We start from the raw sequence: 15,281 nt of genomic DNA, 5'->3' as shown, positions 1-15,281 counted from the left end.
ACTGTTCACCCAAGCCCATCACTGATGTGAAGACAATATTCAGGCCTCCTGTAGTTTGCAATGACTCCAACACTCCCACCAAAGCCCTGTAGAAATCATCCTAGGGGATGTAATTACAAAACCATAAGACAGAGTATTTTAAACTAACAAACTAGAATTTAAGCACCAACATAATTAACTCAGAGAATGTGTTCTTACTACAACAACCCTGCATTACTTAGAATAATTTCTAGAGTCTTCAGAGGAAGTTCATGAGACACAAAAAGTAATTTGGTATCATCTCTTTGTTGGAAGGAAGGAAGGAAGAAAGGAAGAAGGAAACAGATGGAGAAAGGGAGAAAGAGAGGGCGAGAAAGAGAGACAGAGAAAAGGAAGAGAGAAAGAGAGGGAAGGAGGGAAGGAAAGAAGAGACAGAGGGACAATAAATTACCTTGCTTATGTATGCCCCTTTTCACCAGACATGGCTCTGAATAATTCTAACTTCATCTAAAACACCATTAAGAATATTTGAAAGAAAGTGTCTATTTCAGAAGGCAATTATAAAAGAGAAGGTTCCAAAAATAATTCAATTAATAAGCAGCATGAATGGAATAAGTATATAGCCTCTCAAGATGACTTCTTTGAAGGGGACAGCATTGAATTGGGTGTATAAGTTGAGAAAATTAAACTTTCAGAAAATAAATCATACTCATGGGCAATGTAATTGGTTGGTAAATTTCTCTCTGGTCCTTCCTGCTCCAGCCCCTTCTGATTTTCCTTAGGAATTGTTCTCTTTCTTGAGTGTTCACCGGCTTTGAGCTCTGCAAGTTTATTTTATCTACCTAAGCACTTTTCATATATCTTACACTTATCAAAAACATTAATAAAATTTTATGACAATATACAAAATATTCCTCTTCAAAGTATCCTCTAATCATTCATATCCATCAGTAGCAAGTAGATGAATCATTCACATTGTGTTTTTCTGAGTAATTCCCTGTGATGTGACAACACTCAGTTATTAGTGAGGAGCTTGCAAATATGTACCAGCCTTGAGCAGATGCCCTTTGAATAGTGGAACAAACCCATCCATTCGTTGGTAATGAAAAATGTGAAAAAATAATTGGGAGTGTGGTCACTCTTAGGCATGTGACCTTGGCACCTGAACCTCTCAGCTTTTCTGAAGGCCAGAAACTTGCTTAATTTTGAACCTCAGTGACTGAAGTGTGATCACTACATTTTAACAAGACTCAGTTATCAAAGAAACACATCTGAGGAATGGAGACTGGGTTCCACATATGTAGTATAAACTAGTTCAAATGGTCATATTAATCAATTTAACTTTCTATAAGACTCGAAAATATCCAACTACCCTCGGATCTGGCTGTAGTTTGTCAATTTTGAATATAATTAAAACCTCAAAGCTCCCTTGTGTAAATTCTAGGTAAAGGATTAAACTATAATTAAGATTAAGTGGTGCCACAGCTATTCTGTTTTTCTCTAAACGTGTCACCCTCAAGTATACAGTCAAAAAGCCTAGCTTCAAGTGGCAGCCAGACTCAGAAATTCTGCCATCAGACCCTAATCCTCTGGGATCTCCATTAAGGTTTGGTATATTTAAAAAATTGCTTGATTTGTCTCTGGGATATAGTTTGACCCCTAAGAACCTGGATGGCCTGTCTCCTAAAGTTCTAATATTACACAGAATCCCAGGTTGCTAGAACTAGGGGGAAACTTAGAAATTATCCATTGAGAACCCTCATTTTAGAGAGGAAAAAAACAGGTCCCAAGATGCTAAGTGACTTTCCCAAGGTGACACACCTGTTCAGGACTGGAGCTCAAGGCTTCTGATCCTCGGTCCACTGTCTTTTTATGACATCACCCACCGAAGTGAAGCCAGTTTCCCAGGGCTCCAGAGGTGCATTTCAGCATTCTCGCATCACACGCCACACCCTGGACTACATAGATCCCTAATACAGACTGCATAAAATAAAATCTATCTCATTTCCTGCTTGCCTCCTCGTTGAGAAAGAGCCTCAGAATCCTGATGGGCTCAGAGCCAATACATTTGCTCTGTATGGCCACAGTCACGCTCTGCTTGAGTTTAATGGGGTTGAGCTGAGGTTAAAAAGCCCTTGTGCCTCCTTGACTTTGGACATGCCACTCAGAGCTCATTCACTGCACCACATTGGTACCCAAAGCAGTGATTTAGCAGCATGCCCTGTGTGGGAGGCACCTCCCAGAGCTCTGCCAGAACTGTCCCAGCCCACCAAGAGCTCTGGCACTACAGTATGGGCTTTGCCCTCCATATTTTTATGAAGCACCAGATTTTTAAAAATTAATGTCTGCTACTGTGGTGATGAGAGAGAGAACATCCCATTGCACCCAATCCTTTCATTTTCAGATGATACAACGTCCAGAAGGATTTCTGTGATCAGATGATGGCGGGACGGGGTGGGTGGGGAATAGGATTCAGATGTCCCCACTGCCATCCCAGTGTCCTCTTCCGTCACCACCAGCCCTGAAAAGGTGGCAGTTTTTCACAGCTCTCATTTCCATTCTTCAGAAAAAAAGGAATACAGTTCCGGCAGGAGACTTGAATTCTTGGCCCCTTGTTTCTAATTTTCTGACTCTGAAAATCTATAGCTCTAACTTTGTGTCAGTGATGTGCCCCTTACCTTCTAGAGCCTTCGGATTCCTCATCTATGAACAGACAAGCCCATACCATCTTCCTCACCTCCTTTGACATGTTCTCTATCTTTGCATTTCTTTTTTAAAATAATTTTTATTGTGTGTATTGAAAGTATACAACATGACACCATGGGTACATATAGATAGTAAAAAAACAGTAGTGAAGCACATTATATGCATCACCTCACATTCCGTCTGATTAATACCATGGCGGTTATGTCACTGGACTTTGTCATCTGAATGGCAAAACCACAAATCTTTCAGAAAGTCTTTCAAAAGACTAGAGATTCTTTTTAGAAATTACTATAATTTATAGATATTTTCTCTAGAAATAGTACAAACAATTTCCCATAGGATTAGAAATAGTGGTCTTTAAAACTTTTAAAAGCTACCTAATTAAAGACCAGTCAGTGTTGGAGGAAAGAGGCAAAGATGTTAAAAAATTAGATTTTCAGTGTTACGATTTGGATGGACTAAACAGAAATTTCTGACTTTTCCCAACTAAGAAATTCATAATTATCAAAATGAATGCAAAATGATCAATCAGTATATTGTGGTCAATGTGGGAGGCAAGATTATTTTAGCCTTGTCTCCAATGTTCTCTTTTTAAATAAAGGGATTTGAAAAAGTTTTGAAAGTTTTCTTTGAAATATGCCATATATGAAAATATTAAACCATGCCATTGGACAAAGCAATTAGAAATACCGGTTTCCTAAGCTGTCCTTTTCTCTTGTTTAGGCAAAATGATACCTTGTAGAGAAACTCAGGAAAAACTAATTTAAAGAGCAGACTGTAATATTAATTTATAATTACTTGAGACAGGTTAAAAATAGTTTGTCTTCCAGTAGATTAAACATTTTCTCTGAAATTATATTTATACCATTAATTTATTTTGCAAACCATTCTTCACAAATCATATTACAAAAGGTTCAAGTTTGGGCTAGTCTGTATCTCAGTTATTTAAATTCTAAATTAGTGGGGTTAAGTTAATGAGATATTAAAGTATATTGAATTCTAAATTAGTATTGTTAAGTTAATGAGATATTACAGTATCTTGAAGACTGGCTGATATAAATTTAATATACTTCTCCTACTGGTGGTGAAAAATGTGCTTCAGTTCCTTAGTAGTTTGTGCTGAACTGAATTCACGTCGGGGTAAGTGGTGATGTGTCAACTCACCATTGATTACAAAGAAAAAGTCTTTTCAGCCCCCTTGGCCTAACAATGAAAAATTTCTGAGAGCTATTTCCTGGATTATGTTTCACAACTGAATACCATGAATTAGTTTAATCTGAAATGAAAGAAAATAGAAGAGGATTGTTGGGAGTCACCCAACAACCTCTCTTTGGCTATAGGAAGGTGAAAAACATTAACTTTCCTCCAGAAAGATGCTATTTCTGACCAACATCAAGTCAAGGAGAATTCTGAGGGGCTCTGTCACCAGCTGTGATGACCTCCTATTTACCCATCTGTACCCTTTCACCAAGTGGGGCCAAGGTGATGGGCCATGGCCAGGAAACAATTCTCTCTGGACTCACCCATGGGTCCATCTGGGATCAGACCCAGGAACTTGATCTCATTAGTAAGATTTCCTACACTCAAATGAATGAAAAAGCCTGGACAGCACCCCCAAATGCTTATGATGAGAGGTGAGTAGAAAGAAAATAAAAGGGAGAAACAGAGTAAGTAAAGAAGGAAAGAATATAGCATGTGTAACACACACACACACGCACACACACGCACACACACACACACACACACACACACATCCCCATACTGCAACAAGCAGTGTAGCAAGGTGTTTAAGAGCAAGGATGCTGTAGTCACATGCCCTCTGTTCAAATCCTGGACCTACCAGTTCTGAATTTGAGTGATCTCGCAAGTTATTTAACCTTTCTCTCAGTTTCTTCACCATGAAAATTGTGAATAATAACAGTACCTATCTTACAGGGTTGTTGTGAGGATTCAGTGTTTCAATATACATAAAGAACTTCAAACTGTCCCTAACACAGAGTGAGCATTGGGTGTCAGTGGCTGTTATTGTTGTGATGATTATTATTTTTATTACCTTTTTAAAAATATTGCCTGGGTGTCAGAGGACCTTAGGATTTGCAGGGACTTTTGGATCACAGGGTAACTTTTCACATTTAGGGCAGAACACAGCGAGGCCTGGGGAGGTGCTGCCACGCTTTGGCCTGATTCGCTGTATCTGGATCTCCTAATTCCTGTATCTCTGCTTTTCCATAATTCCACCATCCAGTACACTGCCTCTCATTCCTGCACTATCCCCAACTATTAAGGCTTGGGAACATTAGTTTTGTTCCTACCATGATTAGTTACCCCTGTGAGGTTTTTTGCTAGCGGACAATCACTTAATCATACTACTTCAATATAAAGTTCACTTTCCAAGAAAGGCGAAAGATGAGCTCTTATCTCTATGATTTTAATCTGGAATAAATGACTTCTCAAAAGGCCCCCATTCTGACCTCCCAGAGCCCTGCTGTGAACACTATGTAATTCTCTTTAAAATCCCTTCGGAGAGGGCATACTCCCGCTTGTGTGTGAAGGTGGCACACTTCCTCAGGGAACTGGCGAGGCTGCCTTTTGATGCCAATTAATCAAATGTGCAGAACACCGAAGCTGTTTCTCATTTAGTTCTGTGCACAGAGCTCAGCAGTGGAAAAGAAAATTCCTCCTTGTCCTCATGCTCACGACCCTTAGTCACCTTTGCTGTGGGCAAGACTGGTAAGGTGCTACGGGAAAGCCAGGCTTACCAGACACAGCTGGAAAGGTGGGAAGGAATTGAGTAACTCTTCTGGGTGATGTCACTGGATTTTTTTTTTCCCCTTTTAGTTCATATTTCCCTGAGGTACATATGTTAAAATCACTTTCTTTCTCAAAACACTGAATAAAATTCTTCCCTTCTTCCACAGATTAAGTGCTCAATATGTTGGAATGTAGCCCAGCGTAGGCTATTAAAACCAAACGGTGGGACCTGACCAGAGAAAATGCCAAGACAGGTCAAAGGCTGGCTGATCACAGAGTATACTGTTGCTACTTCTTTATGCCCACTAATGATTTTAAGGTAAAGGCCTGCCTTCCAGACATCCACTTTAGCTCACAGCTGGCAGTACTACTCAGGGGTTATGCCAACACTAACCGAACAATGACTGGCAAAGATTTCTCTAGAACATTCAACATCCAAGTTCCTTCCTGTGAACTTTCAGACATACTGAAAGAAACCCCAGGTGTATGTGCCCAATAAGCCCTGGTCAAGGACCCAAAGTGACCTGGGCATAACATCAAGGGGAAAGAACATGGAGGCTTTTCTCTTCCTTTTGACATTTCTCCACTTCCTCAATTTGTTCTTCATTCTTCTGCAACTTCTCTATGCTCTCTCTTATACCTTGGGTGATCAGCAAAATCAATGCATGGGAAATATCTTCATATACAGAGTTCCTGCCCTCTCTATAGCTACCATATGCTTAACTTCACAATTGCCACTAACATCTCTACTGAAGGGGGTAAAAGAGGGGGATAAATATGTGCTGAATTAGTGATGGCTTCAGTTATGGAGACTGGGAGTGAAGGTTTTGAGAACTGTCACCCATGGAAAAACAGGGTTATAATTTAATTTTCCAGTGATAGTTGGCAGAGTTCTTTAAGCAGAGATTTCTAGAAGCCATTATGTTGAATGGGGAGGTGAGGAGGGTCAAAGGGGGGAGGATATTCCAGGGGCAGGGGGAAGTTTTCCAACAGACAGAGATCTCAAGATTCCTGGGTAAAGATTGAGTCTTTAGAGGAGATGGGCAGTTATGATATGGATACAAGGCAGAGAGAGTGCTGGAGGCTGTAGACTCGTTCAAGAACGCATCTCTGACTTCAGAAAACCCAGGCATGAACCACACTTGCCATGCAGATAAAGCCCTTTCACATAGGGAACAAAATGATTTCTCCCAAGGGAAGACCAGGGTAAGGAAAGAGGTGCAAAGCGGGACATAATATGGGAGTGGAGAAAGTGAACTCTCAGAAAGGTGAGTTAGCAACAAGGAATTTGTTCATGTGGTCCCTGAAGCAAAGTCTGGAGAACAGCTTTGTGGGCTACAATTCAGTGACAGGACCAATCCCTAAGAGTAGCGCTGGTTTTAAGGGTGCAGGAAATTTATATCAGTTGGCAGTGAAGGGGATATCATGCATCTGAAAACTATGTGCCAAATGTGTGTATTCAAGGAGAATACACCAAGATGAAAACCATCATGCAATGGTGCTGGTCAAAGGTGACCAGACAAACTCACATCTTAAGTTCTAAAGTTTTTGTAAGTTTGGCTCTAACTCACAGTGCAGTACAGCACTCTTTCTAGATCAGGTTGGAATAGAGAGGTCAGAGAAAAATCAAACTTATTTATTTATTTTGGTAAAGACACCCACTGATCGTTCCCAATATTCTAAGATGGGATTGATCCTGCGGTCATAGTTTCAAGCAAGGTGAGGTCAAGAGTTTGTTTAAGCCAAAATCTTGTTTCCCTCTTTCCTTATCCTCAGGAGGACAGCACCATGAACCCCAAATGCATCTTCATGGGGAAGCTGAAAGAAACATGTAATCATCTCTCCCTGCTGTACTGTGTGGGGGCTAGAACTCGGCTGTTCCTTCTTTGTCAGGGGATCCTAGCTCTTTCTCTCCCTCTGTAGGTTGATGTTTCCATGGAAACATGCTCTTTAATGCTTCTGAAATTACTGTGCATTTATACCATTAACTCTTTGTTGACCAGGGCAGATAACAAAGAGATTTTCCAACCCCTCTGAGAAGTAATTATATTTTCTATCTCTTCTTACTGCAAACTTTATAAAAAAAAAGTAATTGATACCAGATGGTCCTATTTCCTCACTAGGCATCACTCCTTAACCCTGGTAATATTGGCTTTTGCCTCTATCTTCTGCTGCAATGGCTCTTCCCAAGTCATCAGTAACCAAAGTGAAGTTGCTATGGTTTGGATGTTTGTGCCCTCCAAATCTCATGTTAAAATTTGATCCTCAATATTGAAGGTAGGGCCTAATGGGAGGTGTTTGGGTCATGAAAGATTAATGCCCTCCCTTAGGGGTGAGTGAGTTCCCACTCTATTAGTTTCCATAAGGGCTGATTGTTAAGAAGATTCTAGCACCTCCCCCTCTCCTGCTTCCTCTCTCCACATGTGATCTCTGCTCTTCTTCACCTTCCGCCATGAGCAGATGCTCCTGGGGCCCTCAGCAGATGCAGATGCCCAATCTTGAACTTCCCAGACATCAGAATCATAAGCCAAATAAACCTTTTTTCTTTATAAATTACCCAGCCTCAGGTATTCCTTTAGAACAACACAAAATGGACTAAGCCAAAAGTCAATGAAAATACAATCAGTAGTGTTTTCTCCATCCTCACCCCCCAGACATTACAGGGCTTCTAACAGTTGACACTCCCAAATTTTTGGCAAGTCCCTTTTCCTTTGTTTATCTGTTGTTTAAAGTAGGATAACATATCAGTCCTCCATATACATCTCAGGCCAGTCCTCTCTCCTTTTCTGTCCAGTTTCACTTGAAACTCCCTAATTTGGGGTACTCCAAGACTCAGCTGTGAGCCCAGGCTCTCTCCCTCTGAGACGCTTTCACAGCTATAGCATCGACAATCATGCCACAGCCCCCCAAATCTCCAACACAGGTCCCACCTCTTGTCTGACATTCAGTTCAGTATTTCTGACTGGACTGTTTACCTGAATGCTCTGATATCTGGCAAGATTTAACATGACCAAGTCCCAGCCAGGTTTCCTATGTCTTTAAACAAAGAGACCAACCACCACCCTTATAGCTTTAAAATTCTGACACAGATTTGACTTCTCTCTTTCTGTTATAATTTCCTCTTTACCACATGAATAAAAAGGAGAATGTGCTGGCAAAATGCATGGCCTTCCCAGAACCAATCAAACGAGTTAACAAGTCAACTGTAGTTTAGAATTTTGTGTAAAAATATGCTGATTAACATTTTTTCCCCTTTTCAACACACAGTTTTAGAGTTTTATCTCCCCAAGGTAAATGAATCTCACAGCTTTATAATCTTTAAGTGAAAGTGCTTGGAAGTCATACTTTTGCTCTGGCTACTCAATAAAGAAAAAATCCAACAATGCTACCATTTATAGAGCATATGCCAGGCACTGGTCTGGATGCTTTATGTTATTTTAAATTCTCACATCCATGCTATAAAATAATGGTCAAATATTATAACCAGAGCCCAGGGTTGGTGGCCCTGGGAGTTGCATCCACCTGCTTTTTAGTGATTCTAAAGCCTGTGTTCCTTCCACTGCCTCACAGTAAGAATAAAGTTGCCAAGAGAAGCAATCGTCAGAAGAGAAGGAAACAAAGAAGCCACAAACTTCTAGCATGGTAGTGTTAAAATCCAAATCCAGATGCGAATGGTTCCAAGGCTGGGCTCTCAGTGCCATTGTTTACCCCCCTGACCAGCTGCCCATCAGTGGCTTTCGATTGTCCCTGGTGCCAGCGTCATAAACACAGACTACAGGGAAGAGGATGGAACACACAGGTTCTCCATAGTCTCCCTAAGAAAGACTAGAGGCACATTGCTGGTCAGGGGAGATGTTCACAGGATAATAAGAGAACTCTGGTCTCCAGAGGCTGCCAATCTGTCATATTTCACAAGCACTAACCCCCCAAAAAGGTGAAGAAATGGAATTAATTTACCTCATAAGAAAACAGGAGACAAACCACAAAGCAGTAAGCTTGACTCGACTTAGAGAGGAATTAATTCTCAGATCACGCTCTGGGAGGAAGTCAGTTATGAAAGTCTAGGGCTATATTCGTGGAGCTCTTGTCAGAGGCTGACGACAAGAGCTAGAATATTTATTTTGCTCAGTTAAGACTGGAAAAAGTTTATCCTGGTTTGGCACAGAATATCCAAGTTCTCTCTGGACTTAAAAATACAATATTAAAGTATTTCTTTGGAGCTATAATCAACCCTCAATAAGAGGGGCGTAACTACACTCACGACCTGGGCGATCAAATACATAGATTACTCTCAGCATTTAACCTCGCGGGATAATACTCCCTTCCCTTGTGAAGGCTCTCTTTCTAGGTCCCATCATGCTGTGTTATCTTGGTTCTTCTTCGTTTCTGATTGTTTCTTCTGTAGCTTCTTTGATGGCTACTTTTATTTATCTTTTCCTTTATTTGGCTTTTTTTTTTTTTTTTAAGGAACTTCAGGACAGGCTCTCTGTTCATTTCCCTTTTCATGCAGGTGTCAGCCATTCCCATGGCCTCAGTTCTTCTAACTGCATCAGCTCCCACTCTACAACTGCAGTCCTGACCTCTTCTCATCCCCCACTTCCACTCCTTGCTGGCCATTTCCACCTGCATCCCCCTGTTACGAACTCTCAGTGCCTGAAATGGATTCGCTTTATCTTCTCCCTCGAAATAGCTGACTTTGTAACTCCTCCTTGCCAAGGTGCCTGGCATATAGCAGGCACCCAATAAATATATATTAGCCTTATTCCTGTAGTCTTGAAACCTCTCTGGTGTCTCTGACATCTTAATTTCCCAGGCCCAATCAGTCGCCCCAAACTTTCCTCTCTTTACAAAATAGTTCTTGCATTTGTCCCTTCCTTTCTGCTCCTACAGCTTTTATTCTAGACCAGTCCTGTACCAGCTCATAACCAGATTCCTGCAACAGCCCCCTCCTGGGACCTTATATCACTGCCCCCCCATACCTTTCCAACTTAATTTTACTATAAGACTTCACAGTTCTGTCTCATTACTTGCTCACAAATCTCCAGTGGCTCCCTACTCCCTGGAATCAAAGTCTGACCTCAGTCAAGGCCCTCTACCTCCTGTCCCCACCTACCTGTTTGGAATTCTCTCATTTTCTCTACATGAGTCTTTGCTGAAGCCAAATGGTGTCTCCACTGTACCCTGAACAAACGTTACTTATGCTTCCCTATATAATCCAAGTCTTGTTCATGCTTCTGAACTCTGATCAAATCTTACTTTCTCTCTAGACTTTCCTAACTATCCAAGGCCCTTCTCTCCTCCTGTGTCCTCTAGATCCAGCCCACATTTCAGCATTCCGCTTATCGATCACCTGATCTACTTTGTTCCTTTTTGTTAACTTTTTGTTTGTCAGTGTCTTGTCTTCCACGACACACAATACACTGTTCAAAGGTAAAAATCAAATCTTGTCCTTTTGTCATTCCTTGCAGGATCCATATTAGTTCTTTGCTTGCAGTAACTATTCAATAGATGCTTAGTGATTTGTTTTTAGCTAGTCTTGAAATCCTCCCTTGCTGCTTTCTCATTGCCCCACCTCTATGTCTTACATACAACACATTATCTATCTATCTATCCACCCATCTATGTATCTATCTGTCTCACAGTCTCTTCTGTCTCATACACACACACACACACACACACACAAACACACACACACACACACACGCATGGTATTAGGTACTGATTCCCTGTGGAAGTGACTCCTCCAATTATTGATTTTATAAAAGAATAGATTCTAAAGAATATATACTTGCAAGCTTCCTTTTCTAAACTCAATGTGATGAAAAGTGGGACTTCATTCTTACACAGGCCCTTTTGAAACTTCTCCCTTTTAGTGTTTTCCTCATTAAATTGTCCATAAAAACATAGATCTGTGTGTGAGACTCATGTCACCTAACCAAAGCCTGATCCTTTCCTCACGGTTTGGGACCCGAAGAGAAAGCTGACATAGAAATGAACATAATTAATGATCACTGGATACATCAAAAGTGATTTCTGTTTGTTTCTGAAATATCATATTCCACACAAGAAAGGAAAAGAAATAGGCCGGGCGCGGTGGCTCACGCCTGTAATCCTAGCCCTTTGGGAGGCCGAGGCGGGTGGATCGCTCGAGGTCAGGAGTTCGAGACCAGCCTGAGTGAGACCCCGTCTCTACTAAAAAAAAAAAAAAAAAAAAAAATAGAAATAAATTATCTGGACAACTAAAAATATATATAGCAAAAATTAGCTGGGCATGGTGGTGCATGCCTGTAGTCCCAGCTACTCAGGAGGCTGAGGCAGTAGGATCGCTTAAGCCCAGGAGTTTGAGGTTGCTGTGAGCTAGGCTGACGCCACAGCACTCACTCTAGCCTGGGGAACAAAGTGAGACTCTGTCTCAAAAAAAAAACCAAAAAAAACTTCTTAATATTGGGGTTGCTGGCAATACTTTTATTTTTTTAGTGTAGAAGATCAAAGCAATGAGGGAAACCTGAAACCTATGTAAAAATTAATATTTGAATGTTCTTTATCAATGTAAGTTCACTTTGTTAGTTTGAGAAGAGGAAGAAATAGAATTCATTTTACTTATAACATTGAGAAGGTCTTTAAAATGAATTCAGAGAAACAGAAGGGAAATTTATTTGTTATTTGTTTCCTAGTATTTTTCAATTTTTGAGAAAAATTTAAAATATCCTTGGGGAGAGGGCAGATAGCTTTTTCCAAATCTTCACATGGTTGGGTGCACATAACTACAAAGTCCCTCTTCCACTCCCCAGCCTCTACACGCACTGCAGCAATACCAGAGCAAATTGTTGCTATTTACATGATCTTCGCTACATTTGGCCCAACTCTTTTTTTTTTTTTTGAGACAAAGTCTCTGTTGCCCAGGCTAGAGTGCCATGGCGTCACAGCAGCCTCAGACTCCTGGGTTCAAGCAATCCTTCTGCCTCAGCCTCCCGAGTAGCTGGGCACCACCATGGGCACGCACCACCTTGCCCGGCTAATTTTCTCTATGTATTTTTAGTTGTCCATCTAATTTCTTTCTATTTTTAGTAGAGATGGGGTCTCACTGTTGCTCAGGCTGATCTCAAACTCCTGAGCTCAAAAGATCCGCCCACCTCTGCCTTCCAGAGTGCTAGGATTACAGGCATGAGCCACCGCACCTGGCCTGGCCCAACTCTTGATAACCCAGGATGTCAATATCTTCAGGGAGGCCCATGGGTCAATGCAAATAATGCACAGAGTAAATATTTCACAGATGGGAATTAAGAGTTGAGGATAGTTCAGACCTTCTCCTTTGCAGATAACACCAGGACCTGAAGCAGTAGTCCATGTGGAAATCAGAAAGGTACTGTTAATAAGTCTCTCTGAACCTCAGTAAAGATTTAATCCCTGTGAAAGCAGAGGGAAGTTAATTTGATTAACATTTGCCTGAATTCCCTTGAATTCTTGGGCATCCTAGCATAACCTGGAGGAATCGAGCATTTAAGTCCATGTTTTTTTTCCTCTCTTTCCCAGTCACTATCAGGTTGCTGTGATTATATAAAGTTAAAAACACACTCAATATGATTGGGGGAAAGGTAGTAAAACAGCTGGAAGAAATGCAGCGTGTGGTGTCTTCAATTGCAAAGAGGGTGGGGGTGGGGGTGCAAGAGATAGAAATGTGAGAGAACAAGCACACGCCAGAGAGAAATGAAGAGATGGGGAGAAGATGAAACAGCGTGCAGCATGCCGGATAACATCTCCATGGCAACCACATTACATGTACAGAGAACTGCCAAAATAAGTCAAGATCCAAGTAAGTAGGTGTTGGTGGAGAGAGAAGATAAGAGCTTAGCGATGGACAAAAACCACCTAGAGGAGATGAATTATTTTTGTGAATTTAACTCTTCTTCCCATTTCTTTTTCTAACCACAACCAAAGCTCCAGTTTAAGTGAGAATGCATCTAAAGTGCTGCTGCTGCCAATTCCAAATCTCATCAAGGAAGGTCTCAGGACTGTATGAATGGGGCTTAAAGAGCCCCTGATTGAAGTCAAAAGAGAAAAATTGAGTGAGGCACATAATTTCCCTGCACCCATTAGCTTGCTTTCCCAAATTTTTTCAGCAATTTGTATAGAAGGAATATACTTGTTTTCATTTTCCAGGTGGTTTCAGTGGGGAAGCAACATTGATGAAAACGCCATTGGGCGTGCAAAGAAGGGTACAGTAATGACAGGTGCAAAGTTCATGCATTAGTGGCCTAGGGGGCTCATTGGTGACATCTATCCCTGAAACACGGGGAGAATCCTATTAAAAATACAGTCCAGATGTCCTTGGAGAATGTAGGTGCTCAGAAAGACAGCAGGTCCTCGAATAATGTCATTTTGTTTAACTCATTTTCTTACACTGACAAGCAAAAAAATGGATTTCCAGCCAGGTGGGGCCCCTGACCGTGTGGCGTCTGCGTGTTCTCCCCACGTCTGTGTGGGTTTCCTCTGGTTACTCTGGTTTCCTCCCACATCGTAAAGCTGCGCACATTAGGGGAACTGGCGTGTCTACATGGTCCCCGTGTGAGCGAGCGTGGGGGGGTGTGAGTGTGACCTGAGACGGGCTGGCGTCCTGCCCAGGGCTGGTTCCCAGCTTGGCCCTGAGCTGCCGGCACAGGCTCCAGCCACCCAAGACCCTGAACTGGAATAAGCCGATAAATAATCATCTTACTTGCATTTATGAATCTTTCTTAAATGCCTGTATAACTCACATTTATGTCAATATTTAATATTAGAAATTTCTTGGCTTTTATTTATAAGTTTGGTGATGTTTTTGTGATCAGAAATACTCCTTAGGAACTTCACTCTTTCTTTTTTTTTTTTTTTTTGAGACAGAGTCTCACTTTGTTGCCTGGGCTAGAGTGAGTGCCGTGGCGTCAGCCTAGCTCACAGCAACCTCAAACTCCTGGGCTCAAGTGATCCTCCTGCCTCAGCCTCCCAAGTAGCTGGGACTACAGGCATGTGCCACCATGCCCGGCTTATTTTTTCTATATATATTTTTAGTTGTCCAGATAATTTCTATTTTTAGTAGAGACGGGGTCTCGCTCTTGCTCAGGCTGGTCTCAAACTCCTGAGCTCAGACGATCCGCCAGCCTCAGCCTCCCAGAGTGTTAGGATTACAGGTGTGAGCCACCACGCCCGGCCCAGAACTTTACTCTTGTTTATATCAGTTAGTCCATGGTCAAAGCAGTTTCCTTCTGTATTGTGTCACTTAAAGTCACAGTTTCCAACAACCTATCGATGATGCTAAATGAGGACTTACTGTATGTTTCCTGGGACATTTCATATCACCCAGCAAATATAAACTAAAGAAAATGTAAGTAAATATAAATCTTAAATATATATATAAAGAAAAAACCATAAAGCATGGTATACACTTTGTAGTCATTCTTTTACATGTGATTTTTAGATTATCACATATAAGAATCACAAGATCTCCAGGATTTCTGTGCCGTCAGCAGCAGTCACAGAGAGCCCGTGACAGCAGGCTACATGGGCTTCTCCTCGCAGGTTGACATCCAGAGGCTGAGTGTCACTGACACTCACCTGGGGAGCCTGTTAAAAATATGGGTTCCTGGGCCACACCCCAGAGACAGGGATTCAATCTGCCCAGCATAGAGCCCAAGAATATGCATTTACAGCTCCCTGGGTGGTCTGTTGTGTAGACAGCATGTGCCCCTCTTTCCCCTCCTCTCCTGAACCCCCTGCTCTCTGCCTTGCAGTGTGGGGAGGAGACGCTTTCTTCACCCTCAGACCCATCACAGGGTTGTCCCTATGGCACTCACCAGGCCAGAAAAATGTCA

The 15,281-nt window shown here is 41.7% G+C and overlaps 1 protein-coding gene across 1 annotated transcript in view; it reads right to left on the bottom strand.

Annotated features, from left to right (window-relative positions):
- GRIN2B (glutamate ionotropic receptor NMDA type subunit 2B) overlaps nt 1-15,281 on the bottom strand; it is a 401,817-nt gene that overhangs the window by 116,029 nt on the left and 270,507 nt on the right. The window lies entirely within an intron of this gene.

Source organism: Lemur catta, chromosome 6 (assembly GCF_020740605.2).
Source record: "Lemur catta isolate mLemCat1 chromosome 6, mLemCat1.pri, whole genome shotgun sequence".
Taxonomy (NCBI): Eukaryota; Metazoa; Chordata; class Mammalia; order Primates; family Lemuridae; genus Lemur; species Lemur catta.
Note: the sequence above shows the minus strand (reverse complement) of the source record. Positions and strands in the feature narration are given on the sequence as shown.